This window comes from Schistocerca cancellata, chromosome 5 (genome assembly GCF_023864275.1).
Source record: "Schistocerca cancellata isolate TAMUIC-IGC-003103 chromosome 5, iqSchCanc2.1, whole genome shotgun sequence".
NCBI lineage: Eukaryota > Metazoa > Arthropoda > Insecta > Orthoptera > Acrididae > Schistocerca > Schistocerca cancellata.
Window position 1 is genome coordinate 287,517,505 of NC_064630.1, and position 19,713 is coordinate 287,537,217.

Here is a 19,713-nt window from a genome sequence, read left to right on the forward strand (position 1 = left end):
AAAATAACCAGTGACGGACAAGGATGACTTCAAAAGCAGAGTAGCACTGGCATAAAGGGCATTTCTGGCTAAGAGAAGTCTACTAGTATCAAACATATGCCATAATTTAAGGGAGAAATTTCTGAGAACGTACGTTCGGAGCGTAGGTGGTGAAACAAAAGATATACTAAGCATTTGAGATGTGGTGCTACAGACGTATGTTGAAAATTAGGTGACCGATACGGCAAGGAATGAGGAGGTTTCGCGCAGATTGGGGGAGGAATTGGATAGGTGGAAAACACTGACACGAATAAGGGATAGATTGATACGACATCTGTTAAGACATAAGGCAATGACTTCTATTGTGCTAGAGGGAGCTGCAGAGGGTAGAAAATTTAGTGGCAGACAGAGATTGGAATACAAACCTCGACAGAGGATCTCAAGTTGATTCCGTATTTCTTCTGTATTTCTAGATTTCCGGAAAGCTTTTGACACCGTTCCTCACAAGCGACTTCTAATCAAGCTGACGGCCTATGGGGTATCGTCTCAGTTGTGCGACTGGATTCGTGATTTCCTGTCAGGAAGGTCGCAGTTCGTAGTAATAGACGGCAAATCATCGAGAAAAACTGAAGTGATATCAGGTGTTCCCCCGGCAAGCGTCCTGGGATCTCTGTTGTTCCTGATCTATATAAATGACCTGGGTGACAATCTGAGCAGTTCTCTTAGGTTGTTCGCAGATGATACTGTAATTTACCATCTAGTAAGGTCATCCGAAGACCAGTATCAGTTGCAAAGCGATTTGGAAAAGATTGCTGTATGGTGTGGCAGGTGGCAGTTGACGCTAAATAACGAAAAGTGTGAGGTGATCCACATGAGTTCCAAAAGAAATCTGTTGGAATTCGATTACTCGATAAATAGTACAATTCTCAAGGCTGTCAATCCAACTAAGTACCTGGGTGTTAAAATTACGAACAACTTCAGTTGGAAAGACCACATAGATAATTTTGTGGGCAAGGCGAGCCAAAGGATGCGTTTTATTAGCAGGACACTTAGAAGATGCAACAAGTCCACTAAAGAGACAGCTTAAACTACACTCGTTCGTCCTCTGTTAGAATATTCCTGCGCGGTGTGGGATCCATACCAGGTGGGATTGACGGAGGACATCGAAAGGATGCAAAAAAGGGGAGCTCGTTTTGTATTATCACGTAATAGGGGAGAGAGTGTGGTAGATATGATACGCGAGTTGGGATGGAAGTCATTAAAGCAGAGACGTTTTCCGGCGCGGCGAGATCTATTTATGAAATTTCAGTCACCAACTTTCTCTTCCGAATGCGAAAATATTTTATTGAGCCTAACCTACATTGGTAGGAATGATCATCAAAATAAAATAAGAGAAATCAGAGCTCGAACAGAAAGGTTTATGTGTTCGTTTTTCCCGCGCGCTGTTCGGGAGTGGAATGGTAGAGAAATAGTATGATTGTGGTTCGATGAACCCTCTGCCAAGCACTTAAATGTGAATTGCAGAGTAGTCATGTAGATGTAGATGTAGATGCAGATTCAGCAATTAATTGAGTACGTAGGTTGCAAGTGTTACTCTGCGATAAAGAGGTTGTCACAGGAGAGGAATCTTTTGCGAGCCGCATCAAACTAGTCAGAAAACGGACCACTAAAAAAAAAAGTTGTCGCAAAGGATTGATATAATATTTTTTTGCCATACTGAGCCTCTCAGTTCTAGTGTAAAACGACAGTGAGATGCAGAAAGGATGTCAAATAGGTAGGTCCGAAATATCCATCAGTTTAGGCACAAGTGGATATGCTGATCAATAGTGTTCGGCGTGGTTGGTAGCGTCTGGGCGTTCTCTGGAGCAAATTATGGTAATCGAACAATGGTCTCGTAGCATAGCATTGCAAAGGAGTTCAGGCTGGCTATGCTATAGGTACTTCACAAGAAAGGAGGATGTTTATAGTAATCATTTTCACTTAGTCCCTTCGACTAAGTGGGCCATAAGTAAGTGTTCATTTCCTGCTGAAAAATAAATGGTTCAAATGGTTCTGAGCACTATGTGACAACTTCTGAGGCCATCAGTCCCCTAGAACTTACAACTACTTAAACCTAACTAACCTAAGGACATCACACAATTCCATGCCCGAGGCAGGATTCGAACCTGCAACCGCAGCGGTCGCGATGTTCTAGACTGTAGCACTCAGAACAGCTCGGCCACCACGGCCGGCTCCTGCTCAACAGAGATACTTGAGGACAAGGAACGTCATCGCTCGTTGCACAAGATGTTGCCAGTGTAAACATCATCGCAGCGTCACGAGTCTCGGCTAAGTCCGTGATTTAAAGGGGAAGCCACATTATTGTTCCGCAGTTTTACGACTCTAGACTCCACTAAGACTGTCCGTGAGACTGAGTGCTGCAGTTTCACCTTTCCGTTTCTGAGTCAGTAGTGGAAGTAAGTACTTGCAGCGACTGGTTGCCATCAGTTGTCCTGCCGCCCTGTACCCAGACGGGCTGGACGGCCAGAACCTGCACCTGGGGCCGTGCTATTTTTGCACACAGGCTCAGTCGTTACCCTCTCCCCGTTTCCATGATCGTAACTCTGCGCAGTTCTCGAAATCACATTCTTCAAAAACTTATCCTGATTCAAATTAATCACGATATATTTTTAAAAATTTACATATATATATTTACATTATACATTCATACATAAAGCTAGTATTCTATATTCTACATTTAGAGAAGAACTGAACAACCTGTAACCTCCCCATTCCTATTCGGCCTACTGGACTGCGATGTAACTGTCCGTGATAGCATATTCCTAAGAAATTTTACAGTGCGCAAGGCTACCACGCTCGGGGTAGCCACGAGGTTTGACGCGCCTTGCCACGGGTCGCGTGGCTCCCACCGTTGGAGGTTCGAGTCCTCCATAGATTAAGTAGTGTGTTAGACTAGTGACCGATGGCCTCAGCTGTTTGGTCCCATCGGTACCTACCACAACTTTCCAACTAAGGCTATCGACATAGAAGGAAAATAACACCGGTTAGTTGGAGGACCATTCTGAAGGAGGAATGTATTCTAAACCTAATCTAAATACTGACGATAATTTTGAAATGGGTGGAATATACTGCAATCGCTCACGATCCACACAGCGAGGGAAACGGGTACCACGTTATATACTACAAAATTACGGATTTTAGCTAAACATGGTTTAATTAAACGGTCGCCAGCTGATTAGGGCAATGAACCTTCAGCATCTTAAGAAAGAAAGTGAAGCAAAATTTACGCAAGAAATTTTATATATATTTATTATTATTATATTGTATTATATTATATTTATTATTATTTTATATTAAATTCAAGCAAATAATGCTAGTCATGCTTTTACAGAGCTCATGAGGAAATAAATGAATGAGAATGCACTGAGTTTACGTTTACTTATTCTAAAATACTAAATTTTCAAAGTAAAGTTAAATGGAACTACTGGTTATATAAATGTAACTAAAATTATGTTATGTAAAAAAAAAATCATTTTCAGTAATATCAGTGTAACGTAATGCCTAATTTAGAAAAGGGCAAGCAATTTACTTTTGATTATTGAAAGATTGAACTGAATTTACTTTAAGCAAATGAGCAACTGATTTTGCTTTTAAAATAACAACAATATAATACATACCGGGCAAGCAGAAGTGATTTGCTGAGCTACATACAGAATGAATGAAACGGCACACTCTTAATTTGTATGAAGCTAGTATCTGTACAGATAACATTCTCGAAGAATGAAACTATTATGAAATGCAGACCTTTAGTTGCTTGCATGCGTTGATAAATGTCAACGAGGACACTTGAAGAATGCGTGCCTCGACCGGGACTCGAACCTTGGACATCCTGCTTACATGGCCGACGCTTTATCCTACTGAACCATTATTTTTTTTTTTTTTGCACACAGGAAACACACCGAAATATAGACTTAAATGGAAGTGAATTCCTTCAAAAAACGAAAATAGTCACTCTTATTTTTCCAAAGCACTTATTTAAGGCAATCAATTAAAATAAGACAAAAGAAGTCGTATCGACTAAGACAAAAGGGTGATATCAGAAATACGTATACGAAAGAATTGGGTGTTAATTTTAACGTGCCCACACATTGTTTCCTCCGTCACTTCTACTTCGTGGAACATCTAAATCCATAGAACTGTCCACCAAAATAAAAAAGTGGGTAATGGCAACTCATCCAAATCCTTGTCAATGAAAAACAAGATGCAATACATTAGAAAAAAATTCACGATAACGGGGCATCCTAAGCCACACGGATATGCGTCATATACTCTCACCATCACGTAGTGGACATAATGTCCTACAAGCCACATCATGGTATTGTTCTTCAATCGGGGAAAGGAGGTTGAATCGGGACGCGTGACAATCACCTCCGAGATAGCCGCCTCAGACGTCCTGAGGGGAAAAACCAGTTGTCGACGAAGCCATCTCCAATGGTCATGACCGCAGGAAATCAACCGATGAGATAACGTATCAGTTTCATGACAACGATTGCAGCGATCCGTTACACACTGAGGCCAATACGTAAAAGACGCACGTTGGTAGTTACAATATCATGAACAACTTGGTACCACGAGGACGTCACTTCCATCAGGAAAATCGGGAGACTGATGTTAGACCAAACAATACAATTGGTTTCTGGTGACAGGGCTTCCACAGAGGGATTACTATGAGGAATTGGCGAGCGGCTAAACAGCATTTTTAGGGAGAGATTCGCTTGGGAAAGGACATTTATTCGTAAATAGATGACCTCAAGAGAAAATTCCTTAACGTGATGTAGTTTATAAATAACCCTATCAATATCTACTAGACGTGTTATACTCCCTGGTCGGATACTGTAATAAGGGAGAGCTATAAGTGACTCGGTTGCGCGTTGACATGTTAAAACGGTGCGACGGGTGAATAAGGCACAAGCCTTAACCACAATGTCAGGGAGCCTCAAACCTCCCTGCAAACGGTGGCGCGCCATGACCCTGTAACGGACGCGAAATACAGAGTGGCGCCAGATAAACCTGCCAGTTAAACTTTGCCACTTGCGGTACATAATAGCAGGAAGTGGAAATATTTGTGCAATAATATAAGCCTTACTTAACACATGCGTTTCCATGGCCCGAACCTTATGAAGAAGTGAGAGGGAGCGACGCTTCAGTGATTGCACCCAGAATCTTATCCGTGACAGGCTTCCCGTTTATCGTTGCCATCTTTAGCGGACAACTGTCAATTATAACACCCAACGATCGATATCGGGTGACCTTCAAAGCCCATGGAATTTCAACAGCGTCGAATCCTCACAAACTGAGTAAACGACATTTCTGGTCATTAACCAGCGCTCCCGTAAGACGACAAAAGGCATCCAAAACTTCCTTCAGCAGTGGTATATCATCATGGGTACGGAGAAGAACCATAAGGTCATCAGAATACGCACGAACGGTAAACCTTTCTACCAGCAGCGACCGGCCACCCAAACGAGCAGCTATAGTTCGCAATAAGTGTTCCAGAAACAGGACGTAGAGCGACATTGATAACGGACTCCCTTGAAGGATGCCCTGACACACCGCGATGGGGGAAGTAAAACGGCCATTTACGTCAATGGACGCCCGAATACCGGTGATTGGAGAGCTAAACAGCCGTCGTGCAGCATCGCTAAAACCAACAGTCGTCAATACTCGCATAAGGAATCCATGATAAACACGGTCGACCGCTTCGTAAAAAATCAACTAAAAGCAAAGTGCTTGGCACGGGAATGGTGGAAGAAATCGAAATTACGTCAGCAGAGAACGACCCGGAAGACAACTTTGATGGTTTGCGATGATGGTAATCAACAATACTGACAGTGGTTATTGACCGCTCGCGCCACTATTTTATAATCATAGTTGAAGAGGGTTATCGGGCGGAACTGATCCACACGCAAAAGTCCGGCTTTTCGGGGACCAGGACAATTTTAGCAACCTTAAAGCTGGGAGGGAGAAGGCCTCCGTGGAACACTTCATTCCCCATGGAAGTTATCGTATCTCCTATTAGGGGCCAAAATCGAATATAAAATTCTTTAGGAAGGCCATTGGGGCCAGGTGATTTATGGGAAGGAAAATGAGCCACAATGTCAAGTATATCATCGCGATAGAATACAGAAAAAACTCTTCCTGGAGAGCTGGCGTAACAACAGTATCAAGGAGGGAGGTGAAATCAACAGACGGTGGAGCGTCTGAATCCACTTCAGTATAAAGCTTCGAATAGTACTGGTAAAGTTCACGCATGATATCAGATTGGGAGGCCCACTCAGGCCCATCTAGAGAACAAATCGTAGAAAGACACGTCCTTTGAGATCGCTTGTGAAGCAGGAGAAGATGATAGAGAGAGGTCAACTCATGCTGTACGAATGAACGATGCTGGGAACGCAGTCGGACACCATCCATTAGCCTACGTTTGAGTTGGAGAAGTTTTGCTTTCACAAGGTGGACTATCAAGGGGGCATCAACAGCATTATCGTAAAGATCGCGAAGGACTGCATAATAAAATTCCCTAGTGCGCTTTACTTCAGCCACTTTTTCATCGCTAAAATGCTTTAGTGTATTTCGGATCCGGGGTTTAGCAAAGGTAACCCACCATTCTAGAAGTGAGGAATAAGGCGTCTGGGACTGGGTTGTCCGCCGCCATACGTCTGCGATGATACCTTCCAGAGAGGGTTCCGTCAGGTGTAGAGTGTTTAGCTTCCATAAAGAGCGAGAAAGTTGGACCCGCTGCGGCACGTGGTTAAAAGTCACTAAAACAGCACAGTGATCAGTGAAACTGGCAGGAATTAAATCAATCGATAGAAGATGACTACGTATGGGTGCAGATAAATGAAAGCGGTCCAATCGGCAACTTGAAGTAGCTGCAAAAAACGTAAACCGCATCAATGTAGGATATCTGCAAACCCAAGCATCCTGGAGATGCAAGGACGTCACCATATCAGTACGTTCACGACAAAATGTATAATTTGTGGTCTGATCTACACGGCGTAGGACGCTGTTAAATTCGCCCCCTAACAAAACCTTGCGAGGATTCCGTCGTATTAAATAAACAACTTCTTCCTTATGAATCCGCGCGCGATCGGATGAACGACCGGATCCAGACGGGGCGTAAAGAAAAATTAAGGTGAGGTTGTAAAAAACTACAGCCTATACTGCGACCATCATCTAGCGTTTCGAAGTCCGTCAGCGGGATTCCATCTCGATAGAGCAAGTCCATAACGGTAGAATTTACAGGCGTGACACTGAAAAACATAGAATATCCAGGAAGACAAAACACAACAAATAATACCTCTTGTAAACACAAGATATCAGCTTGAGAATCGTAAATAATCTGGCGTAACGCAGCAAGCCGTAATTGTGAACGTATCCTATTAAGATTGAGGGTTTGAAATGTACACGCCTGCATCCGTTAACACATGTAAGGTCAATAAAACAACACTAAGGAGAAAGCAGTACCACGTCCGTCTCTCCCCAACGTCCGGAGGCGGTGGAATGCAGGTATAATTCTAGTCCTCTCCACCGGACGCCGAGGAATCATTTTTTTCATTTTACGACGCGCCGCGGCACGTGCAGGTTGAAAAAGCTGTTTCACACCACTCCGGGAAAACGTACACTCTTTATGTGGAGGGGATGGAGGCACGTCAAGCTCGGATTTAATAGAGGGGCCATCGGCACCGCAAATATCGGGAAAGGGGGAGCAGAATTCAGAACGACAAAGAGCAACATCAGATACAGAAGAGACAGGTTATGTAGGGCCGGTGTAAGGTGGCATCTCCCGAAAATCAGGAAGAGAACCCATAGCATCCAGTTGCTCTGCCGCCTCAGCATGGAGGAGAGGTGGTGCTGCACTGGAACTCTGAAAAGACTGGCCAGCAGGCGACGTCTCTGCGGGAACAACGGAACTCAAGGGAAGCGTCACGTCGGCTGGTGAAGTGGGGGACGCAGATTCAACGAACATTTAAACAACAATATAAGCAGCTACATCCTCTCTGGTAATACAGGAATCACGACTAACATCAGTAGACAACTCACTACGGCCAGAGGGTGCACCCTTTGTCAACGCCGTGTCAGAAGAACGAGACTGGAGTGGAGCGTCCTCGAAATCTGTACCGTCCTCAGTCCGCCGGCGTTTGACTTGCGCTGCAGGAGCCGTATCCCCTCATGGACACAGGTCGTACTGACACGCGCCGGTAACGTTGGAAATTCGCGAGGACTAGCGGGTAATGTTGCTCCTACATCGCTTAAAGCTGGAGACTGACTGACTGCGAAGAGACTACGTCTGCTAACGTTAAAGGAAGATGCTTTTGATATGACAACGTCAGAACAGTAGTATGGCGCGGGCAATCATATCTGGGATGACCGCTTTCGTTAAAGAGCAAACATGTTCCTTCTTGCCCTGCATACGTAACATGGATTCGGTAATCGCAAACAGCTAAATGGGAAGAGATATTCTGTTTAGCGCACATGTCCACGGTCCGGATACCATTATAACACTGGAAGCGAAGTTGTGCTGACCAGCCTTCCCATCGGATATGCCGTATTACTCTAAACGGCAGCTGCGCTGTTTTAAGAGATGAATCGTCCACTTCAGGAGGAAGTTGTAGATTCTAACCGGAGTATACTCGAGTGCCGCATTTTCAAGGAGGACTAACGGAATCATCGCGATGTTTAAACAACACTTTAGAACCAACCCGGGAGGGACGTCGTTCTGCTTGAAGGAGATCATAAAACTTCACAAAGAATGCATACAAATCAGAATCAAAGTAAGCAGTACCTACCTGATCAGGTGTAAGACGGATAACATCAACCAACCAATCGTGAATTTCTAAAGAGCCCGGTTGAACACGACGCGTACTCTTGTCAAAACTGAAACGAACAGTAGCACGACGAGGAACATATTTAGGAGACTCGACAGACACCATGGCGCGGGCAGAGAATACCGCCGCCAAGAGGAAAACGAGAACAAACTCTACGATGTGACTACGGCCGATACACCAAAAAGACTGAGTAGCTATGACACAAGCGGCGCTGCGACACGGCGGAAGTTAACGACAACCTGCTCCCTCGACGCGCAAGGCGACATTAGCCATCGAGGACATAGAGTGTAGTGCAACTGCTGGGACTTATCTCTGGCACTCTACCTGTGAGACCCACATTGCCAATTTACTGTCCTCACACTACATTTGTAATGGCCCTGCCCACTATACTCATTACTCGTGGCAGTCATTCTTCAGATTCCCGTAAGAGTTCGGACAATAAGAATGAATCTACACTGAAGAAGATCATTGGCCGGTTAGCCTTATGTATATGATGATGGTATCTGTTCTTTCGGACATGTCGCAGTCGCAGTATCATCTGTGTCCTCGATGGCTCAGACGGATAGAGAGCCTGCCACGTAAGCAGGAGATTCCGCGTTCGAATTCAAGTCGAGGCATACATTTTCAAATTCCCCCGTGGGTATTTGTCAACATCTTTAATGAGCTAAAGGTCTGAATATCATTGTAATTTCATTCTTCGAAAGCTGCAAGATCATCATCTTCAGACAGCGATAAATGGTCGTGGAAACTGCATATGTTTCAAAACTTTTGAAAGATAGATACGGCTTGCTCTATCGAAAGTTTGATCCAAATATATAGACGCTATTGCTGCTCGGCCAGGGCGATCAAATCACGATATGCCAAAAGGGCCGCCAGGATGTTGTTACCTCCCCCGAGCGAAGTTTGGTCGAGCGTGATAACATGACGCAATACTCTTCGGTGGCGTGTTGCTAATAATGTGGTGAATATTTTTAAGTCGCAGTTAAGGATCGTCAGTGGTCGGTAGTCCCGTATCCGTGTAACGTGTACCACCCGAGGGGTTTGTGTATCGGAATAATCAGTCCTTTCACAAAAGCTGGTGGTATGGGCACGACTGGCGACATTAATTCGTGGCAGACACTAGTCCATCGAGCTGCTATCAGATAGCTAAATATCCTATTGAATTCGAGAGGGAGGCCACTTGGTCCCGTGGATTTATTCAGCTTGTCCTTACCTATGGCCTGCATGACATCCTCTTCTGTAGTTTCCTCCATTTGTACTTCCGCGTGTAGTTCAATTGTGCCGGAAATCGTATGTGTAACTTCGGTAATGGCCGCCATATCGGTATCCTTTGCAGTATAAAGCTGAGTGTAACATTCTACAAAGGCTGCAAAGCCGTTGCCAGTTGCTTGTTGTGATATTAGCGGTCTGCCATCATCCATGTCGTAGGCATGCACCTGGTCTTTTCGTTGTCTTTTCCTTTCCTTGATAGATCGAGACTGCCATGTAAGCAGGACATCCCGGATTCAAATGGCTCTGAGCACTATCGGACTTAACATCTGTGGTCATCAGTCCCCTAGAACTTAGAACTACTTAAATCCAACTAACCTATGGACATCACACATGTCCATGCCCCAGGCAGGATTCTAACCTGCGACCGTAGCGGTTGCGCGGTTCCAGATAGTAGCGCCTAGAACCGCTAAGCCACCCCTGCCGGCAATATTTATTCATACATCAATGAATTGTATACAGTCAGAAATAAACACAGTATTACATCGACTACGTATTAAATATAGTTCCAGTAATAAATCATACAGATACGGAATCAGAACAACAGTACAAGTTATCAACGATCATTAAACGGCAAAAATTTTCAGTGGGGCAGAAGGTACTTTATCTATATTTTCGGTGTTGTCAGTTTTATGATAATTGTAGTCATTATTTTACTTGTTTTAGTCTTATACTATCCGTTGGTTGCCTGTACAGAGAATGCGTCATGTTTATCAAACAGTCCGTCTCTTATTTTTAGTTGACTAGTATTAAACCGTTTTCCTCTACTCATGCCATGCTCTTAACTCAACAAGCGTAAACAGTTACATTCATTTAATGCCCCGCTTACTTGTCTTACGAGAAGAAAATTAAAATTTATTGTTGATAAATCAGGAAACCATCACCTGTGATCCGTGTAATCATGCTATGGTTATCCTCCTTCATCCTTTCACTGATTACTTTTCCCTTCCTCCTTATTCAGTGTTTATTTCTGGACTCTGTACGATATTATTTTCTTATATTAGTCAACTACGTCACACGTGGTGTAGGGGTAGCGCCACTGAATAGTAACCAAAACTCTTTGCGTCCCGGATTCGAATCATCAGCTGTGGGTGCCGAAGGATTTTGACTTAAGAAGTGCTCCTCTTTCTGGTAACGGCGTTGTCAAAGGGAATGGAGAGCGAACACAGGTTCAGGGCACTCTCTTGCTTTTGGAGTGGGAAACTAATCATCAAAGGCAGAAGAATCAGCAATGATCAACGGCTTGAGGACTAAGAAGGCTGTTCAAACCACCGCATTAAAGACTGATGTTCGATCTTGTTAGGGAACTAAATAATCTGGAAAGGTAAGTGCCAAGCCTCAGTCTAGTTATAGTGGAAATCAGTGAAGTGAAATGGAAAGAAGCAAGGATTTCCTCTCAAGAGTGTAGCATAAAATCAACACCAGCAGAAAATGGACTAACGGAAGCACGTTTTATTATGAACTGAAAGCTAGAGTAGAGAGCGAATTACAGTGAACAGATAAATGACATTGTTTTTCTCAACAGAATCAACAGCAAATCAACACCGATAATTAACAGGATGACGTTGCAAGCAGAACACAAAGACGTAGGTAAAGTGTATGGGGATAGTGAACGGGTAATTCCGTACATGAACGGAGATGAAACTAACAGACTTGGGGGGTTTAGAATGCAATTGTAGGGGAAGTAATGGAAGAAAGGCTTACGGAAGAATGAAATAGAGGAAGAGTAATTTTGCTCTGCAACAAATTTCGGCTAGTAATAGGGTGTCCAGGAGCGGATGACTTAAATCACAATGACGAAGAGTAGACTGACGTTTAAGGGACTAGTCAGGAAGAATTAATGAGCAAAGAAGTGGGATACGAAATTAGTAACAAATTCTTGTAGAATACCTCAGTACGTAGTTCAGTTGAAGAGGAATATACACTTCAAAAACGGGCAATCACGGAAGTTGGAAAGAAAACCGTAGACACAAGGAGGGTAACTGCGAAGGAACCGTGGGTAACAAAATAAATACCTCAGTTGAGCGACAAACGAAAGAAGCACAAAGTTGTTCAAGAAATTTCAGTATTACAGGCATACAAGTATATAAGAAGTGCAGGGAAGCTAAGGCGAGACAGCTGCATGCTGCATGGAAAGTGTGACGAAATGGAAAAGGAAATGACTGTCAGAAGGACTGACTTAGCATGCAGAAAAGTCAAAACAAGCTTCGGTGAAAAAGGCAAGAGAGGTCACATTAAGAGTGCGATGGGAATTCCACTGTTAAATGCGCAGGAGTGTGCGGACAGGTGGAAAGAGGAAGAAACTGTGGTCGATAGAGAAGAGATAGTGGATTAGCACTAAAATCAGAATTTAGGTCTTTGGACAACTCAAGATAAAACGAGGCAGAGAGGAAGGATAATATTCAATTAGAATTCCTAAAATCATTGAGGGACGTTGCAAAAAACGACAATTCACGTATGTGTGCAGAATATATGAGACTGAAGCTACACAACTAGACTTTAAGAAGGATGTGATCCACAAAATTCCGAAGACAGCAAGAAGCCTTAAATGCGTGAATTAGCTGACAATCAAATTAACAGCCCCTTGCATCCAAAACGCTGACTAGAATGGTACACAGCAGAATAGAAAAGGAAACTGAGGATCTGTTAGATGACGGTCAGTTAGACTTCAGAAGAGGTAAAGCCTGCAGCGAGGTGGTTCTCATGTTGAAGAATGAGGAAGCATCAAGGCGCGCTCATAGCATTAGATGACCTAATAAAACCGTTAGACAATGTAAAATGTTGAAACATGTCCGAAATTCTGAGAACATAGGGACAAGCTTTGGCGAAAAACGGGTAAATCACGATACGTACAAGATCCAAAACGTAACAATGAGACTGGGAGATGAAGTGCTCCGATGAAGAAGGGCTTAAGACCGCAATGTAGTCTTTCGCCCTTATTGTTCAATCTGTACATCGAAGAAGCAATGACGGAAATGAATGATACGTTCTCGAGTGGGATTAACATTCAACATGAAAGGATATCAACAATAAGATTTTTTAATGACATTGCTATCCTCAGTAATGTATAAAAGCAGTACATGGTCTGTTGAATAGAATGAGTACAGAATATGGCTCTGAGCACTATGGGACTCAACATCTTAGGTCATAAGTCCCCTAGAACTTAGAACTACTTAAACCTAACTAACCTAAGGACATCACACACACCCATGCCCGAGGCAGGATTCGAACCTGCGACCGTAGCAGCCCCGCGGTTCCGGACTGCAGCGCCAGAACCGCTAGACCACCGCGGCCGGCACAGAATATGGATTGAGGTTTTTATCTACGTAAGACAAAAGTAATGAGACGTGGAAGAAATGAGAACAGCGAGAAACTTAACATCAGAAGTAGTGATCACGATGAGGAAGAAGTTAAGAAATTCTCCTACCTAGGCAGGAAAATAACCCATTATGCACGGAACAAGAAGGATGTAAAAAGCAGATTAGAACCGTCAAAGTGGGTATTCTTAGCCAAGAGACGTCTACTAATATCGAACATAAGTGTTAATTCTAGGAAGAAATTTCTGAGAATGTAAGTTTGGGGCACAGCATTCTACGTTAATGAGAAATGAACTGTGGGAAAATCAGAAAAGAAGAAACAGAAGCATTTGAGATGTGTTGCTACAGACAGGTGTTGAAAATTCGGTGAACTGATAGGTTAAGGAAGAAGGAGACTCTCCACATAATGGGTAGGAAAGGAATGTATGAACAACACTGACAACAAGACGCAATAGGAGGATATGACATCAGTGAAGACATCAGTGAACAACTTCCACGGTACTGGAGGGCACTGTAAAGGGTAAAAACGTCAGTGGAAGACAGGGATTGAAGTACATCATGCAGAAAATTTAGGATGTGGTTTGCAGTTGCTAGTCTGAGATGAAACCTTTGTCAAATGAGACGAATTCATGGTTCCGACGACGTCAAATCAGTCGGAAGACTGTATTCTCCCTATCAAGTTTAATATCCCCTTGCTGTGAGTAAGACAGCTGTAGACTAATGTTCGCCAAATCCACCAATGTAACTCGTATGAATTTTATCTTAGGGCATCCATGCCATCCCTAATATGCCAGGAAGTATTACTTACCGTTCAGTAAACAGCACTTATGTCTCCATCGAACTATCATTTTATCCTAACGTGCAATTATCTTGAACTACCTCAAAATGCTCTTGTTTTCTCATTAAAAAGTGTACATTAGTTTCTTTAGCGAGGTCAACTACTAAAAATACAACACAGCCTTCTATCACCGAGGACGAAATGTACATAAGCACCTACTCGAACACTACCTGATAACTGACGACAACCGCAGCAAATCTTAAAATACGATTATCACATATCATGGACGAGCAGCCAATCTCTGCACGCAGTGCTCATCTCGAGACAAGGTACATTCCTCCATTCACAGCTCATTCCCTCTGTCATTAGATATTCATAGTCATTTGGTATCCTGTTCTGTGACTGCTCTCTGTGGATGTTGTCTCATCCCATCAAACTTACATACGAACTTCTTAACCATAAGTTGGGCCTTATTTAAAGTAATCAGCGATATCAGATATGGTGATCTATTTCCACTATGTCTGAGTTAACTATAATTTTAGAAACTACGCAGTTTCTTATGTGCAAACAAACTATTGAAATCGTACGTTGTGCATCTGTTCCACTCTCTTTAACTGTTCAGGCTAACCTTATAAACAAGTATCTTCGTGTGAAGCAGAAAATCTCAATTTGTATTGGCTACGTGAGTGCAGACTTATCCCGAATTAAGTCAAAGAAGATTTTGATGTGGCTAGTGAAGTTCACACCAACATATTTCTTTGACTTAACTGTTTCCAGCTCGAATGTATTCAGCTCTTCTTATACTCACCGGTTCATTACAAATAAAAGAGAATTTTTCACACAGTCTCTTTTCCTTGTTCGAATGTTGGAAGAATTTTACTGGGACTCTCTGACCCACATACCATTCTCGCACTATAGTCTTCTTATCCATACATTCGTTTCTTTTCAGCACTGCGCTGTTGATGTACCCCTGATGGAAGCCGTCCGCTGTGGCCGTGCGTTTCTAGGCGTTTTAGACGGGAACCCCGTGACTGCTACGGTCGCAGGTTCGAATCCTGCCTCGGGCATGGATGTGTGTGACATCCTTAGGTTAGTTAGGTTTAAGTAGTTCTACGTTCTAGAGGACTGATGACCTCAGATGTTAAGACCCATAGTGCTCACAGCCATTTGAACCATTTTGAACCCTGATAGAAATCTAATATTTCTCATATTTCGTCCGGTAGCTGAAGATTAATTGATACCTAAATAAGATCCAGTATGGCCAAAATATATCTTCTCACCGTGGAGTCGTCACCTAACTCTTTCACGAGTGTGGAAGGAAGGTGTCTTGTTGTCACACACACCAGGTGTTTAATTTCGCGACATTTTCCGAAACTCTCGCTTGATTTTATCTGTGCAGTGCACTCATTTCTTCCTTTTCTATTTCTCTGCCCGTTTATGAGACCATCTGTGGTTTGACCCTCCCGTTGCATCATCGAAAAGTTTGCCTCGTGGAGAGAATTCATTTGTGTCTCCATAGCATCCAATCTACCTCTGTTCTTTGGGTCTCACGAAGCCTTTTAGGGTCATCATACACTCCTGAGCTACGCACATCGCTGGTACGAAGTACTAGGGCACCTACAGCTTCATGATCTCTGTCAGGACACATTTTGGAACTCCAAAAACCACTTCGTTACGAAATATTAGTGCTTAGAATCATTGCAAATGAGGAGAGACGAATCAGAAGTTGACATATTTTGCACATTTTCATTCAGTAACGTCATATGGAACTCTGCTTTTACTGTCCCCAAGCCTGAGGACCCGTCTAATAAGTGATGGGGAATGAGGAGGGAGAGAAGTAACAACTTAGTTAAAACTGGGACCATTTGGCTCCAGATGGTAATAACCAATGAGGGCAACGGCCTAAGGTTACATGTGAAATCTGACCAGAAGCCACGAATGCGGAAGAGGAAGTCCGAACTATAAAGAGAACCTAAGAGGGTAGTGAAATGAACCATGAACAAAAGAACAAATTTCAGACGAACAATCCTATTTTATTTTGGAATCTAACACCTTTCGTCTTATGTAATACAATTTCAATTTCAGTATGTAAAGTCCGCAAAATGAATGCTCTATTGTGGTGGTAGAGAGAAATCCACCATTATGTTATCCAGTGCATTAGGATCAAGCAATCTTAGGAGTCTAACAACAGCAATCAAAAGACTGAATCGAAGCAACCTTAGAATTCTCCTAATATAAGTCTTTCAAATGTAAATTGTGTACTCAAGACTGGCAAAGGAAAAGAACTACAAATAATTTTAGAGGAAAACAAAATTCAAATGAAGAAAATGTAGTAGATACTTGTAACTACATAATCCTCAACGCAAACTAGCAGTCAGAATTATGAATCAGAGGGCATTATTGCGTACAGCTTTGTATGACCATAAACGTATAACAGGAAATTTAACAGAATTTAATTCCACCTAAGACATAATATCTTTCATATTAATTAACTGCAAAAAAAAGATATATACACTTGTTGATTGCATTGCGCCAATAAATGAAGACAGCAGGAAAAATCCAGAAAAATTAGAGGAATTCTGGGATCTTTTAGAAACTGAAAATCTAAAATTCGAAAGCTGAACACCATATTACTATTAGGCGACTTCAGTGCATAAATAAGCAGAGAAACCAAATTCAGAAATGTAGTAGGACAACCAGCGCAAATGGTATTAGGCTAAACAGTTCGTGTCAAGGCTCTGTAGTGTCCCTTTTGCAATATTCACCCTTATCAAGGTGAAACATAAATAAAACTGACAGTATGTGACTCAAAATGAATTGCAAACATTGATTTATCATTGATTTAACTGTAAAAATATACAATATATATATATCGATAAATGCAGAAAAGACATTATTTTTATTGTATGAGATTATAATGTGATTATCTCTGTAAGAGTATAAAATACAATGCAGTGCTCATTCTTCTGTCTAGTCTGTTTTGTTCTGTTCGTTCCGGTGTTAGCTGGAATAAGCTACGCAAGCTATTGTGCTGCGCTAGCATTTTGTTCCTGTCGTAACGTAGTTGCAAATTTTTAATGGTGTAAACTGTGTCCTAGTACGAATATATTAGTATAAAGTGATCTCAGTGTGTTATTTCAAGAACCTACGTCACATTTATCTTATGAAAAGAATATTTAATGAAAATTATTTAGCATGTTTCCAGCTGCTGCGCAGCGAGTAACAGTAATCTCTGACTTAACAATTAGCCGCCATTACGCGGTACATTTAAAAATATTTTTTCACAGCACAATGTCTGACAGCCAGAGCGGAAGAAATCGAGTAAAAATATTCAGTGAGATTAATTGAAGGAATCCAGTGAAATAATTTTATTAAAACTTGTCTATTTTCTGTGATAAGGTGAACTGGAGCTGAGTAATCCTACGCTATAGCATTTACAGCAATTTGTAGGGAGCCTGGTGCTCGATAAAACCAGATATAATACGTAATTGGCAACCTACGAAATTCATTATTTTGCTTATTATATCTCTTTTGTATATTTTTTTTTGAAAGCTAAACGTAAAAACTAACTTCACAAAAAATCAGTAACAGATCACGATAAATCAAAGGACAAACAAATTTACTAGGAGAGTGTTAGCCTCAAAATAAATAGCATAACATTATATATTTTTAAGAGATATAATAAATAGTGCGCTGTTACGTGGGGCCCGAAGGGATAAAATATTTTTTTTAGGGTTTGTATGTATGTAATTGTTAACATGTATTGTATGTATTTTAATGTCTACCAAATTCCATTTCATGTATAAACTTGAACGAGGGAAGCGGAGAAGAACTGTATAGACCCTGAGAGGACAAGATAGCAAAAAGAAAAGAAAAGAAAAAAGAAATCAAAGTAAGGACCACTATGCATAAAAGCTTGCTACATAGGCCCGTATCATCAAAGTATAGTATCATAGATGGTACATGGTGTACAGTGGTGTAGATATTATTACTGTGTGATTTTGGAAACAATAAGCAGTTTGACTTGTGAACTTAGTCCGCATTTGTAGCTAGGAACAATTTTTGTATTTAGCCCAGTGAAAGTTATCGTCATTATGGGAAAAGTTGGACGTGTGTTAGATTTGCAACCAGATAATGTGTCCAATGTTACAAATAATGTGCAATTATTGAGCGATATGGATAGTGACACTGACTTACTAAATATCAATAGTGATCGAGGGGAGAAAATGTAAACAATGTAGTTTCCGGTGATATGCCAGGAAGTAGCCAGCAGACGAAAACAGTAAAACCGATAGGTGCTACTAGCAGGGCTAGTGATAATTTTCCAATGATTAGAACAACTACCACACCGGTATGCTCACCAATACCGGATCCATTTGCTGAATTTTTACGGAAATTAGAGAAAAAGAACGAGCAGCTAGTCAATCACATAAGGGAACAAAACGAAGAAAGAGAGAGATTGAGGGAAGAGAGGAATCAACAGCTAGTCAATCAGATAAGGGAACAAAACGAAGAAAGAGAGAGATTGAGGGAAGAGAGGAATCACCAGCTAGTCAAGCAGCTAAGGGAACAAAACGAAGAAAGAGAAAAGGTCTTAATAAAAAGTATAGGTACAATGTTCGAAAAGATACATTCAGAAATGATAGAAATAAAGAAAGCCCAAGCCGAACTGCCGAACATTGTGAGCAACATAGCACAAGATGTGCAAACGCTTGAGACGGCACACACAGTCATCCGGGACGAAGTAGGACAGCTTGCGAACCGAATGGACAATTCAGAGGTGACACAAAAAGAAACCATAGAAACGCATGTAAATGATCAAGCCCAGAAAGTAGAAAAAGAGTTCCATGACTGGCTAACTGAAAAGGAAAGCCAGATCACAGAACGTGTAGAAAGCAAAATACAGTCTGCTCTGCAAAAAGTAACTAACGGAGCAGCTGTATGTAAATAACCCACAATAGACACGCTACCACTCGCAGGTGAAAAAGGCGAAACGAGATACAAATTTTCAATAGCGCTGTGGCAGCTAGAAATCACACACAGAATTGCTGAACACCAGTGTGCACATTTGCAAATGCTTAACAACTGTGTCACGCCTGTTAGGAACGTGGGTACGGTAATGAGAATATTACGCACAGTTCATACCAACATAAAAGCGATTCGGAAAGAGAAAACACACAATTTACAGGAAGCATTCCTATTCATAACCCCGTGGGGGCAGCTTCTACTTCTACAAGCAATAACATTGATGAACGCTTAATAAAACACAATTCCAAGTATTTATCACGGAAAAGAAGACAGTGCATCCGGTAATCTTCATAAAAGGATTCCGAAATGTATTACCGAGTGCCTGGAATGAACGCCAAAAAATTCAGTTCATAATCGCACATATACAAGGCGACGCTGCCTTATGGGCAAATGAAGTCATAGAAAATTGCCATAGCCTGGCGCAACTTGAAAAATCTTTTCTAGAGAGGCTATTCAA